Source organism: Ursus maritimus, unplaced genomic scaffold, assembly GCF_017311325.1.
Source record: "Ursus maritimus isolate PB19 unplaced genomic scaffold, ASM1731132v1 scaffold_20, whole genome shotgun sequence".
Lineage (NCBI taxonomy): Eukaryota > Metazoa > Chordata > Mammalia > Carnivora > Ursidae > Ursus > Ursus maritimus.
Window position 1 is genome coordinate 47,015,242 of NW_024424453.1, and position 16,121 is coordinate 47,031,362.

The following is a 16,121-nucleotide window of genomic DNA, read 5'->3' on the forward strand; positions in this document are numbered from 1 at the left end:
TAGAAGTAAGTGGGTGGCGTGAATAGGCTGAGCTGTCGACTCTCTGCAGTCAATTCCATTCCTCTGATATTACTTTCTTTTAAATTTTTTTAAATTTAAATTCAATTTAATTAACATTTACCGTATTATTAGTTTCCGTGATAGAATTCAGTAATTGATCAGCTGCATATAACACCCAGTGCTCACTCCATCAAGTCCCCTCCTTAATGCCCATCACCCAATTATTCCATCCCCCACCTTCCTCCCCTCCAGCAGCCCTCAGTTTTTCCCTATAGTTAAGAGTCTCTTATGGTTTTCCTCCTTCTCTGTTTTTGTATTACTTTATTTTTCCTTCCCTGCCCCTATAATCATCTGTTTTGTTTCTTAAATTCTACATATGAGTGAAAGCATATGATATTTGTCTTTCTCTGACTGACTTACTTGGCTTAGCTTAAAATCCCCTAGTTCCAGGTACATTGACATCTGGGCTCTTTCCATATTTTGGCTCTTGTGGACATTGTTGCTATAAACATTGGGGTGTAAGTGCCCCTTCAAATCACTATGTTTGTATACTTTGGATAAAAACCCAGTAGTGCAATTGCTGGGTCATAGGGTAACTATTTTTAACTTTCTGAGGAACCTCCATACTGTTTTCCAGAGTGGTTGCACCTGTTTGCATTTCCACCAACAGTGTAAGAGGGTTCCCGTTTCTCCACATCCTCTCCAACATCTGTTGTTTCCTGAGTTGTTAATTTTAGCCATTCTGACCAGTGTGAGGTGGTATCTCATTGTGGTTTTGATTTGTATTTCCCTGATGCTGAATGATGTTGAGCATTTTCTCATGTCTGTTGGCCATTTGTATATCTTTGGAGAAATGTCTGTTTATGTCTTCTGCCCATTTCTTGATTGGATTTTTTGGTTTTGGGTGTTGAATTTGGTAAGTTCTTTATAGACTTTGGATACTAGCCCTTTATCTGATATGTCATTTGTGAATATCTTATCCCATTCTGTAGGTTGCCTTTTAGTTTTGTTGACTGTTTCCTTTGCTGTGCAAACGCTTTTTATCTTGATGAAGTCCCAATAGTTCATTTTTGCTTTTGTTTCTCTTGCCTTTGGAGAAGTGTCTAGCCAACATCAAAGAGGTTGTTGCCTGCATTTTCCTCCAGGATTTTGATGGATTCCTGTCTCACATTAGGTCTTTCATCCACTTTGAGTTTATTTTTGTGTATAGTGTAAGATGGTGGTCCAGTTTCATTCTTCTGCACATGGATATTCAATTTTCCCAACACCATTTATTGAAGAGACTGTCTTTTTTCCATTGGATATTCTTTCCTGCTTTTTCAAAGATTATGTGACCATAGAATTGAGGGTCCATTTCTGGGTTCTCTATTCTGTTCCATTGATCTATGTCTGTTTTTGTGTTAGTACCGTACTGTCTTTATGATTACAGCTTTGTAATAGAACTTGAAGTCTGGAATTGTGATGCCTCCAGTTTTGGTTTTCTTTTTAATGTTCCTTTTACTGTTCAGGATATTTTCTGGTTCCATGCAAATTTTAGGATTGTTTGTTCCATCTCTGAAAAATGTCAATGGCATTTTGATAGGGATTGCATTGAATGTGTAGACTGCTTTGGGTAGCATAGACATTTTAAAAATATTTGTTCTTCCAATCCATGAGCATGGAATGTTTTTCCATTTCTTTGTGTCTTCTTCATTTTCCTTCATTAAGTGTTCTATAGTTTACAGAGTACAGATCTTTTACTTCTTTGGTTAGGTTTATTCTTAGGCATCTTAGGGTTTTTGGTGCAATTGTAAATAGGATCAAGTCCTTGATTTCTCTTTCTTCTGCCTCATTGCTAGTGTGTAGATATGCAACTGACTTCTGTGCATTGATTTTATATCTTGCCATTTTGCTGAATTTCTGTATCAATTCTAGCAATTTTTTGCTGGAGTCTTTTCGGTTTTCTACATAGAGTATCATGTTGTTTATGAAGAATGAAAGTTTGATTTCTTCTTTGCTGATTTGGATCCTTTTATTTCTTCATGTTGTCTGACTGCTGAGGTTAGGACTTCCAGTACTGTGTTGGACAACAGTGGTGAGAGTGACATTTCTGTTGTGTTCCTAATCTTAGAGGGAAAGCTCTCAGTTTTTCCCTGCTGAAAATGATAATTGCTGTGGGTTTTTCATATATGGCTTTTATGATATTGAAATATGTTCCCTCTACCCCTACACAGTGGAGAGTTTTAATCAAGAAAGGATGCTGTATTTTGTCAAATGTTTTTTATGCATCTATTGAGAGGATCATATGGTTCTTGTCCTTTCTTTTATCAATGTGGTGTATCACACTGATTGAGTATAGATGTTGAACCACAGTTGCAACCCGGGAATAAATCCCACTTTGTCGTGGTGAATAATCCTTTAATTAAAAAAATATTTATTATGTTGTGTTAGTCACCATACAGTACATCACTAGTTTTTGATGTAGTGTTCCATGATTCATTGTTTGCATATAACACCCAGTTTTTGGATCCTATTAGCTAGTATCTTAGTGAAAATTTTTGCATCCATGTTCAACAGGGATATTGATCTGTAATTCTCCTTTTTAGTGGGGTCTTTTGTCTGGTTTGGTAATGCTGGCCTCATAGAATGAGTTTGGAAGTTTTCCTTCCATTTCTATTTTTTTTGAAACAGTTTCAGAAGGCTAGGTATTAATTCTTTAAATATTTGGTAGAATTTCACTGGGAAGCCATTTGGCCCTGAACTCTTGTTTTGGAGAGATTGTTTGATAACTGATTCAATTTTTTTGCTGATTATGGGTCCTTTCAGGGTTTCTATTTCTTCCTGTTTTAGTTTTGGTAGTTTAAATGTTTCTAGGAATCCATCCATTTCTTCCAGATTGTCTAATTTGTTGGCATATAATTGCTCATAATATTCTCTTGTAATTCTTTGTATTTCTTCACTGTTGGTTGTGATCTCTCCTCTCTCCTTCATGATTTCATTTATTTGGGTCTTTTTTCTTTTTGATAAGTCCCACCAGCTGTTTATTGATCTTAATAATTCTTTCAAAGAACCAGCTCCTAGTTTTGTTGATCTGTTCTTTTTTTTTTATTATTTCTATATCATTGATTTCTGCTCTAATCTTTATTATATCTTTTTTGCTGGATTTAGGTTTTATTTGCTGTTCTTTTTACAGCTCCTTTAGGTGTAAGGTTAGGTTGTGTATTTGAGACTTTTCTGGTTTCTTGAGAAAGGCCTGTGTTGCTGTATACTTCCTTCTTAGGACCACTTTTGCTTCATCCCAAAGATTCTGAACTGTGTGTTTTCATTTTCATTTACTTCCATGTATTTTTTAAATTCTTCTTTAATTTCCTGGTTGACCCATTCATTCTTTAGTAGGATGCTCTTTAACCTCCATGTATTTGTGGTCCTTCCAGATTTTTTCCTTGTAGTAGAATTCAAGTTCTAAAGCACTGTGTCTGAAAATATGTATGGACTAATCTCAATCTTTTAATACCAGTTGAGACTTGATTTGTGACCCAGTATGTGATCTATTCTGGATAATGTTCCATGCATTCGAGAAGAATGTGTATTCTGCTGCTTTAGGATGAAATGCTCTGAATATATCTGTTAAGTCCATCTAGTCCAGTGTGTTATTCAAAGTCATTGTTTCTGTATTGATCTTCTATTTATTTAATCTGTTCATTGATGTGAGTGGGATGTTAAAGTCCCCTACAATTATTGTATTATTATCAATGTTTTTCTTTATTTTATTTAAAGATTTATTTATTTGCCAGAGAAAGAGTGAGGGAGAAAGAGAGCACGAGGGGGGGGGGTGGGAAGAGCAGAGGGATGAGGGAGAAGCTGATTCCCCACTGAGTAGGGAGTCCACCATGCAGGGCTCCACCCCAGGACCCTCAGATCATGACCTGAGTTGAAGGCAGACACTCAACTGACTGAGCCACCCAGGCACCCCTCAACGTGCTTCGTTAATTTCGTTATTAATTGGTTTATATATTTGGCTGATCCCAAATTGGGGGCATAAATATTTACAAGTGTTAGATCTTCCTATTGGATAGACCCTTTTATTACGACATAGTGTCCTTCATCTCTTAGTATAGTCTTTGGTTTAGATTCTAGATTTTCTGATATAAGGATGGTTACTCCAGCTTTCTTTTGATGTCCATAAGCATGATAAATTGTTCTCCGTCCCCTCACTTTCAATCTGGAGGTGCCTTTGGGTTTAAAATGAGTGTCTTCTAAGCAGCATATCAATGGGTCTTGTTTTTTTTTTATCCATTCTGATACCCTATGTCTTTTGATTGGAGCATTTAGTCCGTTTACATTCAGAATAATTACTGAAAGATCTGAAAGTGCCATTGTATTACCTGTAATGTCGCTGTTCCTGTAGATTGTCTCTGACCTTTCTGGTCTTTGTTTGGGCTCTCTCATTGCTCAAATGATCCCCTTTAATATTTCTTGCAGGGGTGGTTTAGTGTTCACAAATCCCTTTACTTTTTGTTTGTCCTGGAAATTATTTATCTCTCCTTCTATTCTGAATGACAGCCTTACTGGATAAAGTATTCTGGGCTGCATATTTTTCCCATTTATCACAAAATATATCATGCCAGTCCTTTCTGGCCTACCAGGTCTCTATGGACAGGTCTGCTGCCAGCCTTATGTTTCTACACTTGTAGGTTAAGGACCTCTTGTCCCGAGTTGCTTTCAGGATTTTATCTTTATTTTTGAAATTTGCAAGTTTCACTATTGTATGTCAAGGTGTTAACCTATTTCTATTGATTTTGAGGGGGCGTTCTCTGTGCCTCCTGGTCTTGAATGCCTGTTTCCTTCCCCAAATAGGGAAGTTCTCAGCTATAATTTGTTCAAATAAACCTTCTGTCTCTGTCTCCTGCTCTTCATCTTCTGGGACCCCTATTAGCCAGATATTATTTTGTTTTATGGAATCACTAAGTTCTCAAAGTCACACTTCGTGATCCAGTAGTTGTCTTTCTCCTTTACAGCTCCCTTATTTTCCATCATTTTGTTTTCTGTATCACCGACTCTCTCTTCTGCCTCATTTATCCTTGCTCTTAGAGCTTCCATATGTGACTGCATCTCAGTAATAGCATTTTTAATTTCCGCCTGTTTAGATTTTAGTTCTTATTTCTACAGTAAGTGATTCTCTAGTGTCTTCTATGTTTTTTTTTTTAAGCCCAGCTAGTATCTTTATAATCATTTTTTAAATTCTAGTTCAGGCATTTTACTTATATCCTTATTGATTAAATCCCTGGCAGTAGGTATTACATCCTGTTCTGTCTTTTGTGGTGAATTTCTCTGTCTAGTCATTATGTCCAAAAAAGAAAGGAGGAAAGAAAAAGAAAAAGTAAAAATCGCGGTAACAACAACAACCTCAAGAAGTGTGTCTAGTGCATGCTGTGCACACTCTGTGGTTGTGTTTTGGCTGCTCTTTCCCACTGGACCTTCCTCTACAGAATTCCTCCTTGCTTGTAGTGGGGAGTGTTTGGACCTTTAAGTAGCTGTGCTTGGTTTGTCAAGATAAGCCTCACATTTGCCACATTCTCTCCCTCCAATTGTGCAGATTGTTTCTTTAATTCTTGGATCGTCTTACTAGTTGTTAAAAAATAGTTGAATGTTGATCTAGCTACATTCAAAGGACGAGGCAAGTTCAGGGTCTCCCTTCTACTCTCCCATCTTCCCAAGTTCTGATATTACTTTCTTTAAAACTTCTAGGTGCAAACCCATTTCATTCCTTTTCAAAGGTCTCAGAAAGCTGACCACTAATCAACAGTTGAGACCTGAAAGAAAAGCTTGCCAGCCTATTCCTTCACCTTTTCATCCCATCTGTCCATCCACAAGGCCCTCCCCAAGTGTCTGTCCCAGGCTCAGGCAGGCTGACTCCCCACTCCCAACCTTGACCCCCAGCCAGTTGGTTGATCTCATCTCCCTTATGAATCCAGATGTTCTCCCCTCCTCACCAGATAAGTTTTGTAGTTTTGCTAAGTTGTTTATTATGGTATTTTTCAAACAGTCCCCCCAAAAGTGCCAGGATAGTATAATGAGCTCCCATGCAACCATCATCCAGCTTCAATTATCAACCGGTGGCCAATCTGTTTCACATACATGCCCACCCACTTATCCCTTCCTGTATTATTTTGAAGCAAACATCAGACATCATATCAGGTAATCTATAAATATTTGATATGAGCCTTTAAAATATACGGACTTTGATCACTGTCAAAAGTTAACACTAATTCTGTAACATCATCAAGTATCCAGTCACTAATCTTATAACTTTTTCCCTTACAGGTTGTTTGTTTGGACCAGGATCCAAATAAGTTCCACACAATATGAATGGCTGGGGTATATGTTGTCTTTTTAAACCTATAGGTTCCTTCTCCACCTCCATCTTTTTGCTTTTCCTTGAAACTTATTTATTGAAGAAACTGGTTGTTTGTCCTGTATGTCAGGTTTGCCACGGTTTGGATTGTGCTGATTGCATCCTTGTGGTAGTGTTGAGCACATTTCTCTGCCCTCGTGTTTTTCTGTAAATTGGAAGTTGGAGGTCTGATCAGATTCAGTTTTGATACTTCACAGGTGGTGCTGTTCATTCATCAAGGGGCATGTACCGTCAGGTTGTTGCCCTTCTTGTGAGGTGAGCAGCTGCTGATGCTCAGTGCCAAGGCCCATTCATTCTTTAGTGGTTGCACAGTGGTGGCTGGTTTACTGCTGATGGCCTATGGTCTCCTCCTGCAGACTCTGGTGTACCCCCATTCTTTCTATAGCGTCTTCCTCCTGAATGGGTTCTTAGCAACTGGCATTCCTTGGCACTTAGCTATCAGACTCCTGTCAATGTCCCACAGGGCTGGGCATTAAAAGCAGGAGATAGCACAAATTCTACAAAAATGCCCCAGTTAGGGGCTGCTCTTGGGGGAGAGGAGGTTGGGTGGTCATCACTGTGTGTGGCCTGACTCCTTCAACCAAAATAAGACTCTCACAGGTGAAGTCAAGTGTCGCTCGGTGCCAGCTGAGGTCACATGGTTCTTTGAAAAGGAATGAAATGGGCTTGCGCCTAGTGGGAGGCTGCCCCCGCTAAAACTCCCAGCAGCTTGTATTGTCACAGTCACTTGTAGCTCTGAGTCCTTGTATCCTTGACCTTTCCAGCTCACTCACAGCTCATCCTCCCCAGCTGTTCCCTACCCCTGCAGATCCAGGTATGGGATCAGTCCTGTGACTCTGTCTCCTCAGAATCACTCCCAACTCCTTTGTGAGCATGACAGATTTCCTTAGGTTTGGGGCCCTGGTTGGGTTTCAAGTTGCCCTGTGCCTGGGCCCCTCTCTTTCTTCCGGCCCCTTCTCAGTCGCTGAGTGTCCTTCCCACAGAGGCACTCCCCTCATTACGGTGAAGAACAGCTCAGTGGCTCACTGCAGTGACAGAGACCACCTGCCTCGGGTTTCACCCAGCAGCACAGATCATTGAAATACCTCCCCTACCCCTGTCCCCATTCCCACCCAGTCCCTATGGAGAGAAGGATAATGTGGAAATACTTAGTGCTCCTCCCCTTTAGAACTACATTTTTGTGCCAGTGGGCAGTGTAGCAAAGCCTTGGACTCTCTCGCAGAATCATATTTTTAAAAACATAAAACAAGATATGTTAAAAGATATGTTAAAAACAGTGTTTCAAGATACCTGTACCTCAGAATTGGAAACAATCCAAATGGCCTCAGTGGGAAGATGGTTAAATAAATTAGGTACATGCCTACCATGGAACACTACTCAAGAACAAAAAGGAACAAACTATTACCTACACAACAATTTGGATTGATTTCAAGAGAATTATACAGAAGGAAAACAAGCCAATCTCAAAAGGTTATCTATTTTGGAAAGTATGTAAACCTCAAAAAGATTCCTTTATAGGAATATAGATTCCTTTACATAACATTTTGGAAATGACAAAATTATAGAGATGGAGAACAGATTAGTGGATGCCAGGGTCTAGGAAAGGGAGAGGATGGCAAGTGTCTGCCTATGAAAGAACAGCATGAGGGATCCTTGTGGTGATAGAACTGTCGTCGTGATCACACAAATCTACACATGAGAGAAAACTGCATGGAACAAATACACACACACACACACACACACACACAGAGGAATGCACATACAACTGGTGAGATCAGAATCAAGGAGGGGGATGGTATCAATGTCAATTTCCTGGTTGTGATATTGTACTATAGTTTTGCAAGATGTTACATGGGCAGAAACTGGGTGAAAGATATACAGGATCTGTCTGAATTATTTCTTAAAATTCGTGTCTATAATTAAGGTAATTTTACCTTAAAATAAAAAGTTAAAACATTATTCTGAAATACAAATATTAAAATACTTTAAAAACACATTTATGATACAGGAACATCTGCATTTCATTATTAACACATTTCAAAAGAACTAGAGGCAGATCTTACAACTCTGATGGCAGTGGTGAGTATAAACAGTGTTTCAAGATACCTGTGATGAAGTCCTGCTAATACTACTATGCCTACATCCGCAATTGAAGGACATGTCAATTTCGTTAGAGGTTAATGAAAATAAAAATGTAAATTTTCTTCCTATCCAAATTTAGGGTTCCCTGAATGAGATCATGGACCCTCAAATTAAGAACCCCTGCCTTGTTTAAAATGGCAACTTTCCAGGGCACCTGGGTGGCTCAGTCAGTTAAGTGTCTGCCTTTGGCTTAGGTCATGATCTCGGGGTCCTGGGATTGAGCCCCTTGTGGGGCTCCCTGCTCAGCAGGGAGCCTGCTTCTCCCTCCCCCTCTGCTCCTCCCCTTGCTTCCTCTCTCTCTCTCAAATAAATAAATTAAATCTTAAAAAAAAAATAAAATGGAAACTTTCCTCCTCAGTTCTACAGCTATAATGAACATAAAGGGAGATGCGTGGTAGAGGGAGCGGGTAGGGAAGAGACAGTGGTCGCACTGCATTGATCAGGGAGGTGGGGCATTTGTGAAATGTTAAATGATGTTTCCCCGTATTGACCTTCCCTCCACTCAAACAGCCAGACTTCAGAAAAAGTCTTCCAATTTTTCCTTGTCCTTTGAGTACAGGAGTTTGAGGACATTAAGCCTCCCTTTCTATCCTATATCCATCCAACACATTATTTCCCAGGGTGGGGAGATGAGAGGTCTGAGAGAAGCAAGTCAGTCTAGACACTAGCAGCCCCTGCGCTCTGCCTCCCAGCCAGAGTCCTGGGGTTTACGGGATCCAGAGGCAGAGGCACACGGTAATGCTGAGTCCAGGATGAATAGAGCCGCAGGCCCTTGCCCTCCCCTGGCACAGAAGCAATCCAGGGACATATTCAGTGCCCTCCTGGGGCTGACAGCACCAGTGGATCATCCTGAGTGCGGACAGATGGGGTGGGTGAGCAACAGGAAGGCAGGAAATGACGTCTAAGTGAAGGTCCACATGGACAGATGCCACCAAAGACCAGGTGGCACCATGTTTGCTTGACCCTCGGCACTGACTGAACATAGAACTGATGCAATTCTGGGCAATGGGTGACCCTTACAGTGACCGAGACTTATTTTTCAATATCTTGTGGATTAGGGTCTCAAAACAGAAAATAAGTTGTTCTGGAAAAATACGACCATGGTATCTTGTATACTTGAGTATGTGGGCAAGAGCTGGCGGCACTTTGAGAGTCCAAGGGCATAGCTTCCGCAGCGGGCTCTGGTGGCGGTCCTCCTATACTCTGGCCTCCCCTGCTAAGTATATGCGGTCGACTTCCCCTTGGCAATACCCACCCTGCTTCGTCTGAGGGCCTGCTCTGGGTGACAAAGCCTGTTTGGCCCCTGCCCTGCAGTGTGGCCCCCCATCCCCTCAAGCCTCCTCGACAGATGACGGGTGAGTTGGCACAGAATTCCCCACCTCCCTTGCCCCCAAGGTGGAATAACGCTGAGGTGTGTGTTCTATACTACCCCGAGTTTCCCAGGGGGATGAAGCTCCAGCTACCCACAGGGTAACAGGAGTACCACACTCTTTCTTGGCGGCCTTCCCTCCCCCGCCTCACTTCCCCACTCTCCTGCCTGTGTCTCGGAAAGAAACTACTACTTACACCACAGCACATTGTCAATGGTTGACCTTCTTTGACTTCTAAAAACGGCAATTTCATGTAGACCAAACTAAAATTTACATTCCAGTCTTTGTTTCAGGGGCTGCTAACACAGTTATCCACATACTCTAAGGATTGCCCCCTCGAATCTCCACCCAGTTACCCTTCCGGAGCATCAATGGGAGACAACTTCGAAACCAAATCTGGGGGCTGACCCCCTGCAGATCTACAGAGGCCCCTGGCCCCTCGCCCCTCCTGGTCCCGCAGGACAGCAGGTCCTGGAAGAGGAGGGGCAGAACAACAGCACAGGCTGTTTCAGGATAAAGACACGCTCCACCCAGATATTGCACATCAGAGTGGGAAGTGTAGCCACAAAATGAGGAAACCGTGGGAGATAAGGAAATGCTGTAACTGGAAATGTAATGGAATGTTTGGAAGCAGAAGACCTGGGCGTGAGCTGAAAATCTGGAAAGAGGAACATCTGGCGGAGATCAGGAAGGTGACACTGAAAACCCTAGGGGCCTATTTGGCCTGATCCCAGTCCTCCCTCCTGGAGAACTCAATCCCTCCGAAGTAGAGGGCTCTGAACATATAGACAGGCTCGAGAACACTATGGCTGAAACAGAGCCCCGAGAATAAAGAGCACTTTCACATCTCAGTTAGCCACCTGGCAGAATCGATCTGCCTCCAAGGCTCCGACGGTAGGGGACCGCCCTGCAGCAGGGCGGGAGCAGAACTTGGTCTAGAAGCCAGGCCTGTTTCCACGGAGCAGACCCACTGGAGGAAATGCATTTTACCTGACAGTCTGTTGCATAAGCTTTACAAAATAATAATTACCCTAACTACCCACACTGTGCTTTGATATTTCCTATTCTGTTCTGTTTCATATTTTCTAAATGCTGGACATGACCCATTCGCTGATTTCACAACCTGCTTCTGGGTGGTAACCTACAATATGAAATATGGCCCTTAAGTGTATCCAGAAATAAAAGGGTGTGGACAGTATTGCTGAGCTTTTCCTAAGTATTGTGTATTTACCATCATTCCCTGTGTCCCATTCAGGGCTGCAGGGATTGCTTGCCTGAGCCAGGACAGCCTCTCAAATTGAAAGTGATTCCTATTTCCCAATCCAGCGATTCAAACTGGACACTTTCACATTTTTTAGCTACCATGTTCGCATTTTTTGCCATATCCCTGTACCACCTGGACTATGTATTGTTGTACGAATAGTCTCTCTAAATCAGCTCATCGCTTTTTGAAACTTAAACACTCACAGTAGCCCTATCTTACGGAGTACTATTGGTAAAATCAAACCTTTGATCTATTCCCTGGCAAAATAAAACAAAAACACAATTATGAAAATAAAACATGCCTCCTGTGTTTCACCTTACATCATTCAGCCAGTGGCCCTCCCTGGCCTGCTCCTGTCACAAGAACACAGTCTTAGCCTCTGTACAGCTCAAGCTGTCCCTAGCCCCAGAAAGGTTTCATCCCTTTTGCCTGTCCACCTATCCAATGATAATCAGTGCCATTACCATGGCTAACAGCACTTAAACTCATTAATCTTCACACCAGCCCTATGAAGTATTAGGCTCACCCCATTTTACAGATGAGGAAACTGAGGTATGGGAGAGATCAGACTTGCCCATAGCTAGGAAGTAATGGAGCCAGGTTTTGAACTCAGGCCATCTGACAACAGAGCCTGTGTGCCTGACCACTGCATTGTACCACCCTCTGCCAACCCTACTGTTGCCTCTTCCAGAACTTCTTGAACTGTCCAGCCCATAGGATTGTTCTTCTTCTGTCCCCAGAGCATTCAATTCTTGCCTGTTTAATTCATTTGGAGGTTAATCATAAACTACTTGGGGATACTGCCTCTACCAGGCTGGGGGCTTCTTAAAAGGAAGGCTGCGTCTTATTCCGGCATGTTTCTGCGTCCAGCAACCTGTTTGAGACATTGCAGGTCTTCAGGAAGTGTCTGTTGGGCCCTGTGATCTATCAGCTCACAGGCTGGTTTCCAATGAAGCCCTGGGAACAGTCAGGGGGAAGCGGAGATAGTTGGAGGCAACAGGATCAAGGAGTCTTCACCTGTGGTCCACAGATCCCCAATGGACTCAAGCTAATATGCTGGAGGTCCATGTACTTAGATAAGAACAAGATTCGATCCTTATTTTCATTGACCTCTGATGGAACTTCAGGGGCTGCTGAATGTGGTGCGTGACTTGTCCAGTGAAGTCATTAATAGTTTTATTTCACATCACCAGTGGTATAGCAGACATCTCAAAATATTTACACTCATCACTTTCTGGAAACTCTGGTTGTTGCAGACCCACCTGTATTTAAGACATTAATAAAGAAACACATAGAGCATACCATGCCACAATCGAAAAAATATCTTGGTATCTTGTATTTTAGCAGGATCAGCAGCTCCTGGAAATTCAATAGGATTGCTAATCTTACGTAGTTTTTTTTCTTTTTTTCCCCCTCCCCCACCCCTCCTTACATATTTCATTTTATGATTTTTAAAACATTATTCTGAGATGGGCCCATAGGCTTCACCAGACTGCCAGAGGGAGCCACGGCGTAAAGGAGGTTAAATCATTACATAGAGCATAGTAATGTAGGGCTGGGTTTAGAGCCAGATAGACCTGGGTTCAAACCTTAATTCTACCAGTTACAAGCCAAATTACCTGGGCCTCAGCTCCCTCACTTCTAGACTGGGGATCACTACCTATCTTACTGGATTAGCATCTCGTACCGGAGTAAAGCTGATGTCTAAACCCAGCCCAGACTGCCTGGTGGGGCAGACAAAGCCTGGAAATAGGAGAGCCCTCAGCTGGGATAGGGCTTCCCTGGGCTTCCTACCTCTCCTGTCAGAGAAGTCATCTGTCCCCCTCAGAATGGCTGAGCCAAGATTTCTGTAGCAGGACAGAAAGGCTGACTTCAGACTCTTCTGACATACTCTATCCCATTTCTGAGCCCAGATTCTTCACCCCACTTCCAAAATTGGCTGACACAATGAGGCGCCCAGGAGAGGCCTGTCATCTCCCTCTTTTAAGCATTGACATGCATATCCACATTTGTCCACTGGGTGGGGCTGGTTCACACTCTTAAACCCAAGAGGCAGAGCCAGAACTCCACACTCAACTGAGAACATTTCCTCACCTTGCCCAGCTTTTTTTTTTTCTTTTCCAAATTGAACCTGACATTCAGAAAAGCACCCACTTTGTGCTCCTTTCCAGTAACCTATTATTCTAAGAATGGTGGTGACTGTCCTGACTTTTAACATAGGTTAACTTTGCCTGCTCTTACGCTTTATTTAAATGTAGTCATAAAGAATATATTCTTAGAGGGGCGCCTGGGTGGCTCAGTCGTTAAGCGTCTGCCTTCGGCTCAGGGCCTGATCCCAGGGTCTTGGGATCGAGCCCCACATCGGGCTCCCTGCTCTGCTGGGAGCCTGCTTCTTCCTCTCCCACTCCCCCTGCTTGTGTTCCCTATCTTCACTGGCTGGCTGTCTCTCTGTCAAATAAATAAATAAAATCTTTTTGAAAAAATAAAAAGAATACATTCTTAGAAATTGAAGATGACACAAATGGAAAGATATTCCATGCTCATGGCTGGAAGAATGAATATTGTTAAAAAGTCAATACTGCTCAAAGCAATCAATAGATCAATGTGATCCTTATCAAAATACCAACAGCATTTTTTCACAGAACTAGAACAAATAACCTAAAATTTGTATAGAACTACAAAGAGCCCAAATAGCTTAAGAAATCTTGAGAAAGCGGAACAAAGCTGGAGGTAGCAAAATTCCAGCTTTCCAAATATACTACAAAGCTGTAACAATCAAAACAGTATGGTGCTGGCACAAAAACAGACACATAGCTCAACAGAACAGAATAGAGTGTGCAGGAATAAACCCACTACTACATGGTCAATAAAGTATGACAAAGGAGACAAGAATATACAATGAGGGAAAAGACAGTCTCTTCAATAAATGCTGCTGGGAAAACTGGACAGCTCCATGTGAAAGAATGAAACCGAACCACTTTCTAACACTATTCACAAAAATAAACTCAAAATGGATTAAAGACCTAAAAGTGAGACCTGGAACCATAAAAATCCTAGAAGAGAGCACAGGCAGTAATTTCTCTGACATTGGCCATAGTGACATTTTTCTACATATGTCTTCTGAGGCAAGGGAAACAAAAACCAAAATTAAACTGTTGGGACTACATCAAAATAAAAAGCTTTGGCACAGCAAAGGAAACTATCAACAAAACAAAAAGGCAAGCTACTGAATAGATATTTTTCCAAAGAAGACATACAAATGGCCAACAGACACATGAAAAGATGCTCAACATTACTCATCATCAGGGAAATGCCAGTCAAAACCCAGTGAGATATCACCTCACACCAGGCGGAATGACTAAAATAAAAAAAAACAATAAATAACAAGTGTTGCAAGGATGTGGAGAAAAAGGAACCCTCATGCACTGTTGGTGAGAATGTAAATTGGTGCAGTCGCTATGGAAAACTATATAGAGGTTCCTTAAAAAATTAAAATTAGAGGGGCAGCTGGTGGGTCAGTCGGTTAAGCATCTGTCTTCGGCTCAGGTCATGATCTCGGGGTCCTGGGATGGAGCCCCTTACTGGGCTCCCTGCTCAGCAGGGAGTCTGCTTCTCTCCCTTTCCCACACCCCGCCACTGCTCATGCTCTCTCTCTCAAATAAATAAATAAAAACCTTTAAAAAATTAAAATAGAAATACCATATGATCCAGTAATTCCACTACTGGGTATTTACTCAAAGAAAATGAAAATACTAATTTGAAAAGCTGTATGCACCCCTATATTTATTGCAGCATTATTTACAATAGCCTTAATATGGAAACAATCTAATTGTCCATTGATAGACAAACGGATAAGGGAGATGTGCTATGTATATCTGTGTGTGTGTGTATGTATATGCATATACATGTATATATATGTATACAGACACAATAGAGTATTAGGTAGCCATAAAGAAGGTTGAGATCTTGCCATTTGTGACAACATGGATGAAACTAGAGGGTGTTATGCTAAATGAAATAAGTCAGACTGAGAAAGACAAATATCATATGATGTCACTCATATGTGGAATCTAGGAAATGAAACAAATGAATAAACAAACAAAAAGCAGAATCAGACCTACAAATACAGAGAACTGATGGTTGCCAGAGAGCAGGGGAGTGGAGGATGGGAAAAATGGGTGAAGGGCTGGGGGAGATCCAGTCTTCCAGTTATGGAATGAATAAGTCACAGAAATAAGAGGTGCAGCATAGGGAATACCGTCAATGATACAGTGATAGTGATGTATGGTCACAGAGAGTAGCTATATTTGTGGTGAGCATAGCATAATGTAGAGAGAAGTTGAGCTCCCAATACAAGTTTTATACCTGAAAATAATCTAACATTATGTCAACTACACTCAAATTAAAAATTGTAATTATAATAATACAATAATGTATTCTGTGTTGGTTTCTTTTTTAAGCATTGTAAGATTACATGAAGCAGTTCATTTATTCTCATTGCCCTATAAGTTCCACTGGGTGATCATGCAATAATTTATTTTATCCGTTTATCTGGTGACTGGGCATTTGAATAGTTTCTATTTTGGGGTTTGCTTTGTGGTCGCTCCATGGAGGGTGGTATCCACCCATCCAAAATTGGTTCAGAGCTGAAGACCGGTGATACAATACACTCACCCAGAGGGTCTGAGAGATTACTTGCATAGTGAGGCTTTCGGGGGAGAGCACAGGCAACATTCAAGCCAGTCTGTCTGGCTTCAGTAGAAGGGGCAAGTGGCTCTGGTTTTTATAGTGGTTTGGGGTGGAGGAGGTCCAGGATGAAGACTCCCTCTTCCACAGGCTGGAGTTTGTGTGGCTTGGATTCCCGCCCACACCAAAGAAACCTGGGTTTTCTTAGCAGCATGTCCAGGTGTGGGGAAGGACAGAAAAAGGGAGCGATGGGCTTGAAGGCTGT